Raw genomic sequence first — 14,173 nt, 5'->3', positions numbered from 1 at the left:
GTGGGTGGCTCAGTCAGTTAAGCATCTGAATCTCAATTTCTGCTCAGGTCATGATCTCAGGGTTGTAAGATTGAGCCCCACAAAGGGCTCTGCACTGGATGTGGAGCCTTCTTGGGATTCTCTCTCTCTCCCTCTGCCCCTCTCCCACTCCCTCTCTAAAAAAAAAAAAAAAGAATGACTTTTTTTTTTTTTTTAAAGATTATTTGACAGAGAGAGACACAGCGAGAGAGGGAACACAAGCAGGGGGCAGTAGGAGAGGGAGAAGAAGGCTTCCCACCGAGCAGGGAGCCCGATGGGGGCTCGATCCCAGAATCCTGGGATCATGACCTGAGCCGAAGGCAGACACTTAACCACTGAGCCACCCAGGCGCCCCAAGAATAATGACTTCTTTAAAAAATAAAAAGCAACTAACTCTACACAACATTCTTTCCCCTTTCTCTTATGCTTTCCTTTTTTTTTTTCTAGACTCTATTTATTTGTCAGAGAGAGACTGAGAGAGAGAGAGAGCACAAGCAGAGGGAGCAGAGGCAGAGGGAGAAGCAGGCCTCCCGCTGAGCAGGGAGCCCGATGTGGGGCTCGATCCCAGGACCCCGGGATCACGACCGGAGCTGAAGGCAGACGCTCAACGACTGAGCCACCCAGGCGCCCCAAGAATAATGACTTCTTTAAAAAATAAAAAGCAACTAATTCTACATAACATTCTTTCCCCTTCCTCTTATGCTTTCAAGGTTAAAATAATATCTTGGCTGGGGCGTTTAAACAAAGTTTAAACAAATTTCTGTTCAGTGTTAGTCTCCCTCCATATACATACACACATACATACTATAAACATTTTGCCATCAGTAACACTAAAAATATTACACTTTGGCTATATCCCAGTGGACATTTGTCTTAATTTCCTGAGGATCCATTTTTAAGAAGTGAAATTGATGGCTCATGCACTGTGAATATTTTTAAGTATCTTAACACAGATTTCCATATTGCCCTCTAGTAAACTTATGTCAGCTTATACTAATTTACATTGGGCCTATATGAGGCAACTTAATTCATTCAACTTTAGTTAAAGCTGGGTGTTAATATTTTATAATTTGGAAATTTATGGATGAAACAAATTCATTGTTTAATTTGCATTTCTTTTATTATCTCTTAAGTTGAACATTTTCATATGCTCACTTTCCATTTAAAAGATTTTATTTATTTATTTATTTATTTATTTATTTATTTATTTGAGAGAGAGAGAGAATGAGCGTGCAGAGGAGCAGAGGGAGATGGACAAGCAGACCCCGTGTTGAGTATGGAGCCCCACGAGGTGCTCAATCTCAAGACCCTGAGATCACATCCTGAGCCAAAATCAAGAGTTGGATGCTTAACCAAATGAGTCACCCAGACGCCCCTCACTTTCCATTTATATACCTGTTTCTGGTAAATTGACTATTTCATCCTTTGCCTTTTTGTCTAAGAGATTTCATCTCTTTTTTCTCATGTCAAAATACTTAGCCCTTGTCAATATTTATCTTTGATAACAAAAAGAGCAAAAACAAGAAATAAAGGGCACAATTGAATTTTTTCAGTGTAGGATTTCTGAAGGACTGAATCAGAGATATTTTTCAGAGTTATTTTTAGGGTAAATTGTATTCTCTTCTTGAAAATACACTATGATTATCATTAACATCACCAGGAACTGCATGAATAAGTTATCAACAGAAAAAAGAGTCTCTTAGAGTAGATATCAAAACTTACAATATAGTGTTATTTAAAATGCTAGCCTAGAAAATAAGAGTTTCTTCATGAAAAGAGACTGGAGTGGCCCAGTTTCATGAAGGAGTAGAATTGTGAAATAGGTCTGGAAAGACAAGAAGGAAGAAAAATAATGATATAGAAGTCTGAACACCTGCCCCTCAATCCACATCAGACTTTCAACCATCTGGTATCTACGACAGAGAGTTGTGATAAGGATCAAATGACATAGTATATTGTTTCTGAAACCTGGGTCAGCCAGTTGACAGAGGCTGGCACCATGCATTACTTCACATTCATCTTCCACTCCTTCTCCATAGCACACTTCCTAGAAAGGCTACACTCATTTCCTGTATCTCTTCCATAAGGGGTGCCCATGTGATATAACTGGTTATAAACAAAGAGCTAATAGAGGTACTTCTTTTTCCTTCCTGTTATATGATAAATGCCCTTTCCGTCTTTGGCTTCCCTAGTGAGAGGAGCTGCCGCCATGTCTGCCCACCTGCAATGGATGGTCCCTGCGGAACTGCTCCAGCTTCCTGATGAAGAGGAACAAGCAGACATTCAGTACCGACCCCAATAACCTGAAGGCTCACAGCTCCTTCTACTGCAACGGGCTGATTCACCGCTAGACTGTGGGCGTGGAGCCTGGGGCTGAGGGCAAAGGTGTAGTGGTGGTCATAAAGCCAAGATCCCACCAGCAAAAACCCACCTGCACCTACTTGAGGACCACCATAAACAAGAATGCCCAGGCCACCCTCAGCAGCATCAGGCACATGATCTACAAGAACAAGTACCGCCCAGATCTGTGCATGGCCGCCACTCGCACAACCAGAGCCATCCTGCACAGTCAGAAGCCTGTGATGGTAAAGAAGAAGCAGCCTGCCTTACCAAGAGCTCCGGAGCACCCTCCCCCCACCTCCAAAGCGTAAAGATGTCAACCGCCTGAAAAAGAAAGAGAGAGAGAGAGAGAGATGCAGATGGGGCAGCCATCTTGAAACAAAGATGCAAAACACACTAGGTTTGATAGAGTAGAAAGATATTTTTTTAAGCTGTGTTCTTGAGGTGTTGCCCAATCCCAGCCTGCCCAGCTCTGGACTATCTCCCACCATACCTCTGGTTATGTGAAAATCTATACTGTTATTTGTCATCTACTATGATGGCACAAGCCATCATATCCTGACTATTAGAAACATTGAAATTGGATGTTCACCTACCCAAATTTCTAGACCCTTACTTTTTATGCCCTTCAGGACCCCAAGAGAAGGAATTTAAATTAGCTTCTCAGTTGGGATTCATACAACTTGACTGATAGTCTAGAGCCCTTCCAAAGGAAACCAAAAGAAAACACAGTGGAATCTCTACAAGAAAGTATGTATGAATGTTTCACAGAGGCATGAGTGACACTGACATCATTGTTTGGACCAGGTGTAAGAACTAGTAGAATTTCTGGGTAGAGAGTGAGGTGCTACAGCCCTTTGTGAATTTTAAGAGGCAAACAGCTATGATATAAAGAACAAAACAGTATTCCCAGAGGTCAAACAGCTCTGCTGAGGAAGCCCCCTCAAAGAGGTTGTGAGAAAAAAAGGGAAGGATTTTTATACTGGTTGGAGAGGAAGAAGATAGCAAGATGATGTTGATTTTTTTAAAGATTTTATTTATTTATTTAAGAGAGACAGAGACAGAGAAATAGAGCAGGGGAGGAGCTGAGGAAGAAGGATAAGCAGACTCCAAGCTGAGCACAGAGCCTGACTTGGTGCTCGATCTCAAGACCCCGAGATCATGACCTGAGCCAAAATCAAGAGTCAGACGCTTAACTGACTGAGCCACCCAGGTGCCCCAAGAAGATGTTGATTTTTAAAAGATTAGTAAGACTTCTGGTTTCAGCTCTGACCTATAAAAAGCTTGGAAGTCATCACTCCAGTCCTTACAACAAGAAACAAAGTTAGCACACAAAAAAGCAATGACTTTTTTTGGAAGGGCAGAACTGCACAAGGAGTCTACTTTAAATATTCAGACTGTGGTACTTTAAAAATAAGGAGAAAAAATACACTATACCAACACTAATCAAAGAAAGCTAGAGTAGCTATGTTAATTTGAGACAAAGTAGTCTTCAGAGCAAGGAAATTTGTCAGGCATAAAAAGAAGACAAAATAACAAAGGAGTCGATTCTCCAAAAGACATAACAATCCTAAATATGTATGAACATAACAACAGAGCACCCAAAATGCAGGAGGCCAAAACTGATCAAAGTGACAAGAGAAATAGACAAATCCAGTATTATAGTTGGAGACTTCAACACCTCTGTTACTACTTGATAGGTCAAGGGGGTAGGAGATCAATAGGATATAGGTGACTTGAACAGCCATAGCAATCAACTTGATCTAATTGACATTAATAGAATACTCTCTTCAACATCAGTGGAACATACATTCTTGTCAAGCTTGCAAGGAATGTCCCCTAAGATAAATCACATTCTAGACCATAAGATATACCTTAACAAATTAAAACAAAACAAAACAAAAAAGAAATCATACAAAGTATGTTCTCAGACCACAATGGAATTTAAAAGAGAAATCAACAGAAGATGACACCTGGAAAATCTCAAAATATTTGGATATTAAGCAACACTTTTGTAATAACAAAAGGGTCAAAGACAAAAATCTCAAGAACGTAATATAAAAATATGTTGAATTAAATGAAAATGAAAATACAACTTTTCAAAATTTGTGAGAGGCAGCGAAAGCAGAGCTTAGAGGGAAATTTATAGCATCAAGTACACATTAGAAAAGAAAGACCTAAAGTCAGTAAGTTCAGCTTAAGCCTTAGAAAACAAGACAAAGAAGAGCAATTTAAGCCTAAAGCAAGTGGTAGGGAAAAAAATAAAATTAGAGTAGAAATCTGTGAAACTGAAAATAGGAAACCAATAGAGAAAATCAGCGAAACCAAAAGATCAATAAAATTAATAAACCCATAGAGAGGTTAACCAATGAAAAAAGAGAGAAGACGCAAATTACCAATATCAAAAATGAAAGAGGGTTCCTCACCACTAATCACATGAACATTCAAATGATAATAAAGGAACACTAAGAACATTTCTTTTACCCACAAGTTTGATAACTGCCAATGGACTAATTCTTTAAAAGACACAAACTGCCAAAACACACAGAAGGAGAAATAGTTAACTTGATAGCCTTATATCTATTAATGAAATTTTGAAATAATAATTAATTTCCAAAAAAGAAAGTACCAGACCTAGGTGATTTCAATGGGGAAGTGCATCAGATACTTAGAGAAAATGACAGCAAGTTTATACAGTTTCTTCCAGAAAATAGAAACAGAAAGAACACTTCTGGCTTACTCTAAAAAAACATCATGCTTCAACTATTCAACCCTCATATCCCTTCGCCCAAATCCCTGGATACCACTAATGTTTTAACTGTCTCTATAGTTTTGCCTTTTACAGAATATATGACCCTGTAATGGTGAGAATAATACATTAAGCTTTTGTCAAAACCCATAGGGCTTAACAGCACAGACTAAGCCTAATGTGTGCAAAAAAAACCACCAAAAAACAAAAAACAACAACAAAAAAACCTTTAGGAAGCCAGGAGATCTCAGGATGCAATGCAGAATGTGACAAAACAATCTCAATGTATTAGAAAATTTTGGAACAGCCTCACTTTGGATAGTGGATAAAAAGGTGCTGATGTAAGTCAACTTGAAAATGAGTAGAGTTTATAAGACTAAAAGCAAAAGAATCTATATTTAACCACTGTACTCCAGTTGATAGAACTGTTCCCGTGGGGGTATAGGTTAGCAATTCTGAAAACACCATATATTCATACTGGAATTGAACAGTTAATTAACTGGATGGCAGACAATGGGAGTCAAATCTCACTGCTGGAGTGGGAGGTTACAGGGAAGGAAGCCAGAATGAGTCATGTGGTAATGGTTTAGAGCTGGAGACATCAGTATGAACCAATTTCAGCTTAATAAAGATACAGATCTTTACATATAGAAATATATGTATTAATACTGTGTTAATGCCAGATGGTAACAGCACTGATAAAGATGTGGTGTATATGGGAACTCTCTACATTATCTACATGGTAATTCTGCAAATCTAAAACCTCTCTAAAATAAAATACAAAGTTTGGGGGTGCCTGGGTGGCTCAATCTGTTAAGTGTCTGACTCTTTTTGGCTGAGGTCATGATCTCAGGGTCCTGAGATCAAGCCCCCTCATCAGGCTCTCACTCAGCGGGGAGTCTGCTTGAGATTCTCTCCCTTTGCCCCTCCCCTCTCTTGCACACACACACACTCTCTCTCTCAAATAAATAAAATCTTTTAAAAAATAATTAAAATAAAATACAAAGTTTATTAAAACATATTACTTAACAACATAGAGGATAACTTCACATGTTATAAGGATAGTGGTGAATGAATTAAATGGTAGAGAAAATTAACTGATAATTTTTCCCACCTTTCCTTAAACATAGAAGCACTAACCATGCATGCTATGATGTTAGGCACAAAGCCTCAAGTTGGATGGTAGATTGTGAAAACAAACGTGAAGTTTGAAAACAGAGATATAATTGCTTGCCACCTCTGGGGCCTTGTAAAATCTGCCCTTCTCTTTATTTTTTTTAAGATTTTATTTATTTAAAATCTTTAAAAAAAAAAAAAAATGGGCGCCTGGGTGGCTCAGTTGGTTAAGCGACTGCCTTCGGCTCAGGTCATGATCCTGGAGTCTCTGGATCGAGTCCCGCATCGGGCTCCCTGCTCGGCAGGGAGTCTGCTTCTCCCTCTGACCCTCCCGACCCTCCCCCCTCTCATGTGCTTTCTCTCTCAGTCTCTCTCAAATAAATAAATAAAATCTTTAAAAAAAAAAGATTTTATTTATTTATTTGAGAGAGAGTGTGAGCAGGGGGAGGGGCAGAGGGGGAGGGAAAGAGAGAATCTCAAGCAGACTCCGTGAAGGGCATGGAGCCGATGTGGGACTCCATCTCATGACCCTGAGATCATGACCTGAGCCGAAACCAAGAGTTGGATGCTTAACTGATTGAGCCACCCAGGCGTCCCAGTCCTTCCCTTTAAAACGAGGGTACTACATTTGATGACCTTTTTTTTTTTTTAAAAAAAAGATTCTATTTATTTGACAGAGAGAGAGCATAAGCAGGGGGAATGGCAGGCAGAAGCAGACGGAGAAGCAAGCTCCCTGCGGGGAAAGGAGCCCGATGTGGAGCTCGATCCTAGGACCCTGGGATCATGACCTGAGCTGAAGGCAGATGCTTAACCGACTGAGCCACCCAGGCACCCGGATCTGATGACTTTCAGACCCTGCCCAGCTCAGAATCCATCACTCTTCATCCTTTAATCTAGAAGGCAGATCAGGCTCCTCACATGCTCTTATGTCTGATGCCCCCTCTTGGGCATGGCTGTGTATCTGCGGATAGATTGTGGGAGCCCATCCCAGGCAGCCGCTTAGAGTCAAGGACCTCTACGGAATACAAGGGAGGCTACAGCGCCTCAACCAGGGGTATAAGGTTACAGTAGCCTCCCCACCCCACTGTCACTTGTGTGGCAGTTACTGCTGGGTCCCAGTGCCCTTCATCAGGCTATTGTGCTAGGAGTACTAGCTCATCTGTCTCTCGAGAACTGGCCTAGGTTACCAGGCACCGCTTTGTGCAAAGAGGCCTATGAGGTTACACAGACCCCTTTTCTGGGCATGGGCACATTACTACTAATATTGTGGTATGAAAGCCCAGGCCCTGACCCCAAGGTGGGATAATTCCATGGCATTCCTCACATTACAGAGTTCCCTATGAGATCAGAGCTGAGCCTAGATTTCCTCTGAAGCCACGTCTTGGCCTGGCTTCATCTGCCCTTTCTTGACTGCTTTAATCATTGAGGTTTCACTGGGGAATTCTCCTTTACTAACCTACTTGCACAAGCGTCCCTGCTTCAGGCTCTGCTTTCTGGAAAACCTACCAAAGAGAGTGTGGAGAAAGTGGTAGTGTGCTTTGAATATCCTGAGGAAATCATGGGTATGGCTACTCCCATGCCAAATTCTCTAAAGCAGGACTCAGCAAGCTGCTTTTTTTTTTTTTTAAGATTTTATTTATTTGTTTGAGAGAGAGCATGCGCGCACAAGTAGAAGAGAGAGGGAGAAGCAGATCCCTCACTGAGCAGGGAGCCCAACATGGGGCTCGATCCCAGGACACTGAGATCATGACCTGAGCCGAAACCAAGAGTTGGACGCTTAACCACCCAGGCGCCCCAGCAAGCTGCTCTATAAAGCAGTAGAGTAAGAATTCTAGGCTTTGCAGGACACGTATGGTCTCTGCCACATATTATATGTCTCCTTTTCTTAAAACCCTTTAAAAATGTCAGCAGCATTCGTAGCTCCTAACTCATATAAAAACAAGCAGTAGGCCCAATTTGGCCCAAGGGCTGTAGTTTGCTGACCTCTCTGCTCTGAGGTATGGAGGTAAATAAAGGTGACAGGGTCACCCCCCTGCAGAATGGAGGCTTAGGGGCCTCAGCTGTACTTCTGTCTTCTCTGGGGAGGATTAAAGCAGAAGCCCATCTGACAGAGATGCAGCAGGAATTAACTAATGAGCTTTAAAGGTGCCCAAAACATAATGGGCTCGACGAGACGAAGTATTCAGGGATTTATCATTAAATATTCATCTCCTATTTAATCATTTGTCTTCTGGTTATGGTTATTATGAGAAAATCTTTTTTTTTTTAAGATTTTATTTATTTATTTGACAGAGAGAGACACAGTGAGAGAGGGAAGACAAGCAGGGGGAGTGGGAGAGGGAGAAGCAGGCTTCCCGCGGAGCAGGGAGCCTGATGTGGGACTCGATCCCAGGACCCTGGGACCATGACCTGAGCCAAAGGCAGTTGCTTAATGACTGAGCCACCCAGGCGCCCCTATGAGAAAATCTTTTAACAAAATGACTTAATTTAGAAGACCTAAAGATCTTTCAAGAAGCAAAAGAGTTCCTAGTGAACTGCTATACATGATCTAGCAAGAAAAAAAGAAAAAGCAAGAGACAGAAGATATACAAGAGAGACAGACAGTCCTAAAGAGGCTGAGGCAGAGACTGAGAGTTGGAGGCCACACCTCGATATAGAAGAGAGAGAGAGATGGAGAAGAGATGGGGAAGGGGGAGGGGGGAACAGGAGAGAAAATAAACATATGCAAAGAGGAAAGTGAAAACCAGATACAGACCAAATGACACAGAGACAGGGATGAAGAGTCAAAAACAGTGAGAAAGAGAGAAAGAAATCAAGAAATAGAGGCACAGAGAAAGAGAGAGACAGCGAAAGAGAATCAGAGAGAAATGTTTTTAACAAGCAGTATGTTCGGCCACAACCAACAGCCTGATCTCAATAAGAGAAGCTCTCTGTTAATGTTCCAACACTTGTCTCGTTTGGGCCTCTACCTTCACAAGCCAACACCTTGGGCAAGGGAGGAGGCAGATGTGTGTTGTTTGATTTCAAGAGAATATTTTATATTTTATTTAAAAAAATTTTTTTAAAGAATGTATTTATTTATTTGAGAGAGAGAGAGAGCAGAGCAAGAGAGAGAGAGAAATCAAGAGGAAGGGAAGGGGCAGAGGGAGAGGGAGAAGCAGATGCCCCGCTGAGCAGGGAGCCCCAGGCAGGGCTCTATCCCAGCACCCTGGGATCATGACCTGAGCTGAACGCAGATGCTTACCTGACTGAGTCACCCAGGCGCCCCAATATATTTTAAAATTCTGGACTAGATTTGCTAGCTTATCTACTGAGGAAGGTACGGGTGACCTTGCAATACGGCCCATGATGTCTAAGAACAAATTCTGAGTAAGAAAACAGGAGAAAAGGAGGTATGGAGGAGGAATCATGGGATGGGTCGCACAGTGGGAAAAAATACTGTGCCCTCACAGTAAAATTGCCTGGGTTCCAGTCTATATCCAACAACTTAATGACCTCGAGAAAGTTACTTAATGTGCCTGAGCTTTCTTGTATGCTTTCATTTTTGCTCTGAGCAACTAATGAATTTGGTCAAGAATTTGACAAAGCCAGCAGCAACGACAGCTCCAGCCTTCCACCAGAGCTGTATGGATTACACGAGGTCATGTACGGAAACTGCTTTTTCAGTGACTAAGTGCCATATGTTTTGCTTCTGTGTGGGCTAATTTTAGACCGATAAAAGCAAGAGTTAATTTGGCTTACCTGAAACACGGGTTCATTCAAAACAGTGAGACCTTTGACATACGGTAACACAGATCGTTTATCTCCAAGGCCAGGGGCATGATCCAGTTCTCGTGCTTCAGGGAAGCAACGAGGCTGAGATTGTGAGTTTTTCAAGATGAGAACAGGAGCGGTGTAAAGTAATCTTAATTTCTCGTCATTTCCTTTCAAAGAACAACATCAAAACTTCCTCTAGCCAGGAACTAGAGTTGCAATGGCCTCTGAAGAACCAGAAAGTGTTTTTGTTAGTTTATACTGCAGTTCTAGCACTGTGATTTCCTGCTACTGTGTTCCTTCTTCCCGTCTATAGTCAACACCAAGATGAGCCTCTAACAGGATCCCTCCTCAGTGAAGGATGTGTTGCTTCAGCTGTTGGGCCTGCTGCAGAGAGACAGCCTCCAGCAGTCAGCTTCCTCACGATCTGTCTCAGCCGCAGAGAACAGCCTGGCCAAGGCTTCACCCCTCCCCTGGGTGGTCTACACCCAATGTCTTAACCATGTGAAAGCGTGACAGGCCAGGCCATGTGGGCCCAACCTGAGAAAAACCTCTGAAGGGCTTTCCTCATTCCACTATTGTCTGTGGGTTCACTAGAGGTGGTCACAGGGCCTACATCACAGCTGGACATCTCCTTCTGCCTAGTCTTGCTTCCTTCCCTTTCCCTTCCACAGGCGTTGAATCTAAAGATCCTCTTGAACAAACAGCCTGCGTGCTTAAATTCTGTGTCATGATCTCCTTCCCAGAGAACCACACTGCAACACTTTCTCACTCTCCTTTTCTCCTTTGTCATATCACACCGTGTAGCATGGCTTCAGGAAATGCCAGGTAATGAAAGAATGGATCCCTATCCTGGATGGTTGGTGACAATCTGAGAGAGGGCCCTATCAGGATGCCTTGGCCCCAGCACACCCATCTGATATGTTCCCATCTACGAGAATAAACATGGCAGCTACCAGGGGCTGGGGATCTGTGTAAAAGAAGTGAACTTAATATGTTAAAAACATATTAATGTTAATAATAATATATTAATGTTATTATATAATAACAACATATTATGTTATTAACATACTAATGTTATGTTATGCCAGGCATGGTGCTAGACACTTCTATACCTACTCATTCATCTAATCCTCATTAAGAAGCAGGTGTCATAGGTAATGTTCTCCTAGCTTACAAATAAAAGAGTCAAGGCTGAAATGTGTGCGTGAACTAAGACTCAAGGTCAAGATCATCTAACTCCAACTTAGAATCCAAACTCCAACTCACCTGTCATCTGAATCCAGAGCCTAAAAGTACTTTCCCCCCACCTCTACTAGATAGGGATTGAGTTTGGCTGAATATGACAAAATCCAAACAACAAGAACTTAAACAAGATGTGCTTCCTTTCTCTCAATTGACGAAAGTCCTAAGTTAAGTGGTGGCTGACACTGGCTCAGGAACTGAAAGATGTTAGAGCTCAGGTTCCAAAATCTGTTAGGTTTTCTCTCAGGTCCCCTGCCAGCATTAAAAATACTTTTCAGAAAGAAAGAAGAGAAAGGGTGAAGGGCAGAAGGATGGATATCAGCTACTTGGCCCCTTTACATAGCAGTGACTTCTTCTTACATCTCATTGGCCAGAGCTGTATCACATGGCACTCCTGACTGCAAGGAAGTCTGGGAAGTATAGTTTGGAATGCAATCTAGGCCCACTGACAGCCTAAACTGAAGTTCACGTTCTGAGAAAGAAGGAGACAAGTGGCTATTGACAAGACAACTAGCTTCCATACCTGAAGATTCATCTCAGGAATTTCTAAAGGTTTTGCAGGTAGAGAGTTTGGGTTCCCTGGGAAATCGACTCAGAGATGAAGATTTGTGCCCAGCTTTTCGAAGGACTGCTCTTGTGAACAACACATATAAGGGAGAATGGGAGAAATTGAACAGTAATATAAATACAACAGAAACCAGTCGGCTTCACGGAAAGCTTGGAAGCTGGGGTGACCCTCAGAGATGTCCGAAATTGAATCAAGAGAATCAGCCTTTAGCCCACATCACATGGTTATTGAATGCCAGGTGCCCCTTGGAAAGGGGTATAACCTTGGAAGACACAGCCATTTCAGCCAAGGGCAATTCCTGAGAACAGACTCAGCTCTGAACTGCCAGCAACCAACACTCCAGGGAAATAAGTGTTTCAGACCTGAAGAGGAAATTTGGACAGCACATCTCAGCATCCACAATGCCAGGCTAATAATAAGTTGACCCTCACATGTTGAAGTATAGATTCTTCATGCTGATCTCACAGAATGTGTTAGACACAGTGGCCAGGGAGGCACAAAGGAGAGCAAAACCTTCCCTAGTATACTCGTTTTGAGACAAATGTTGCACCACTGCTTTTTGCAAAACTCCCAATGCTATTGATTGCTATTACTCTAAATAATCATATAGTTCCAGGAAAAACTGGGCTCTTGTGAATGCATGCTGTCTCTGAACTGGTGACTTCCTAAAAAGAAAAACAAGTAGGCTAACCCAATCAGGATTTTCAGGAACTTAGTCTACAAGATTTTTATTTATTTGAGAGACTGAGCGAGAGAGAGTGAGAGCACAAGCAGGGGGAAGGAGCAGGGGGAGAGGGAGGAGCAGACTCCCCACTCAGCAGGGAGCCCGATGTGGGGCTCGATCCCAGGACCCTGAGATCATGACCTGAGCTGAAGGCAGACTGTTAATCGACTGAGCCATCCAGGCGTCCCACAAAATTTTGGATATAGAGAAATGCATTTGGATAATATATTTGCAATTTATGAAGATCATCTTTTAGAAATGCCACTAGGCCCTATGAAGACCTTGTACAAATTAGAAACTGTCCTCCTCTTTGGGTAGATGTAGCCCCGAGCTAAGGCAATCAGCTTGGCAAATTCAGACATTGGTAGACTCCTTTGTCCACCATTTGTACAACCATATGTGGGCGTGACAAAAACATTCCACATTCCTGATGTCAACTGATCCTGAAAACTGTATTATGGTCATCATGATGGAGGGTATTATCATCCTATTTCACAAATGAGGCGGTTCAGATTGTTTCAATGACTTACTTGAAGCTACATGACCAGTAATTGTCATAGTCTTGACACAAACCCTAAAATTCTGTCAATCCCAGAGCTTTTTCCAGGACACTATTGTGTAAAACAGGACTGTGTAAAACAGTGATTGAAATAATGGCAGTGACAGACAAAACAGAAGGAAGAAATGCACCTAGAGAGAAACCGGATAGGAAAAATAGCTTTGTGTGCTAAAACTGCCAACAAATTTTAGAACAAATACACTGTATAAAGAATATGCACCACATAAACAATGGATGATTTCATAAATAATTATTTCAAGATCTCAAAAACTATGAGTTATGTTGTGCTTACCTTTAACATGTGTGTGTATCTGTGTGCTTATACAGATATATTCATGCCTCCCTGGTTTTACTGTTCTTTTTTTTAAAGATTTAATTTATTTATTTGAGAGAGAGGGAGAGCACATGCAGGGGGAGGGGCAGAGGGAGAGGGAGAAGCAGACTCCCCACTGAGAAGGGAGCCGGACATAGGGCTGTATCCTAGGACCCCAGGATCATGACCTAACCTGAAGGCAGACGCTTAACCAACTGAGCCACCCAGACGCCCCTGGTTTTACTGTTCTAAAAAGGATTGAAGATGCTTTAGAAGGACATATCAGATAAAAGAAAACACAGTAAGTTGAAAATACAAGTGAAAAAAGAAAATTAGAAGGGATATAACATGGTGCTAAGAAAAAGGCAAAAAATGCATTATCATGAAAATCCTTTCAGTTGTTAAGGATACACAACAAATTTGGCTCTAAGCTTTGTAGAAGTCAAAATTAGAAGGGAAACTTGGCCCTTTATATAATTACCCATGCTAAACAGATTAAAAAGACTAGTTTGTCAGGAATAATGCTATTAAATTTCTTCAAAAGTAGAATCCTCATGTAAATAAGCCACCTCATCCCAATAAATGTAACTACAACTTACAAATAATTTATCAAATTAGACTTAACATGTGCCTGATTTTTTCTCAGGTGGCAAAAGAAATGTGTTGACTCCATGTGGTATATATATACAATGGAATATTATGCAGCCATCAAAAGGAATGAGATCTTGCCATTTGCAACGACGTGGATGGAACTGGAGGGTATTATGTTGAGTGAAATAAGTCAAACA

General features: G+C 41.7%; 1 long non-coding RNA gene and 1 pseudogene across 1 annotated transcript in view; one reads left to right on the top strand and one right to left on the bottom strand.

Moving 5' to 3' along the window:
• Positions 1 to 14,173, bottom strand: part of LOC145717866 (uncharacterized) — a 483,779-nt gene that overhangs the window by 282,097 nt on the left and 187,509 nt on the right. The gene's annotated exons all lie outside the window — the stretch shown is intronic.
• Positions 2,228 to 3,007, top strand: LOC102742630 (large ribosomal subunit protein eL28 pseudogene; annotated as a pseudogene).

This window comes from Leptonychotes weddellii, chromosome X (genome assembly GCF_054177405.1).
Source record: "Leptonychotes weddellii isolate Sample4059 chromosome X, ASM5417740v2, whole genome shotgun sequence".
NCBI classification, from domain to species: Eukaryota; Metazoa; Chordata; class Mammalia; order Carnivora; family Phocidae; genus Leptonychotes; species Leptonychotes weddellii.
Note: the sequence above shows the minus strand (reverse complement) of the source record. Positions and strands in the feature narration are given on the sequence as shown.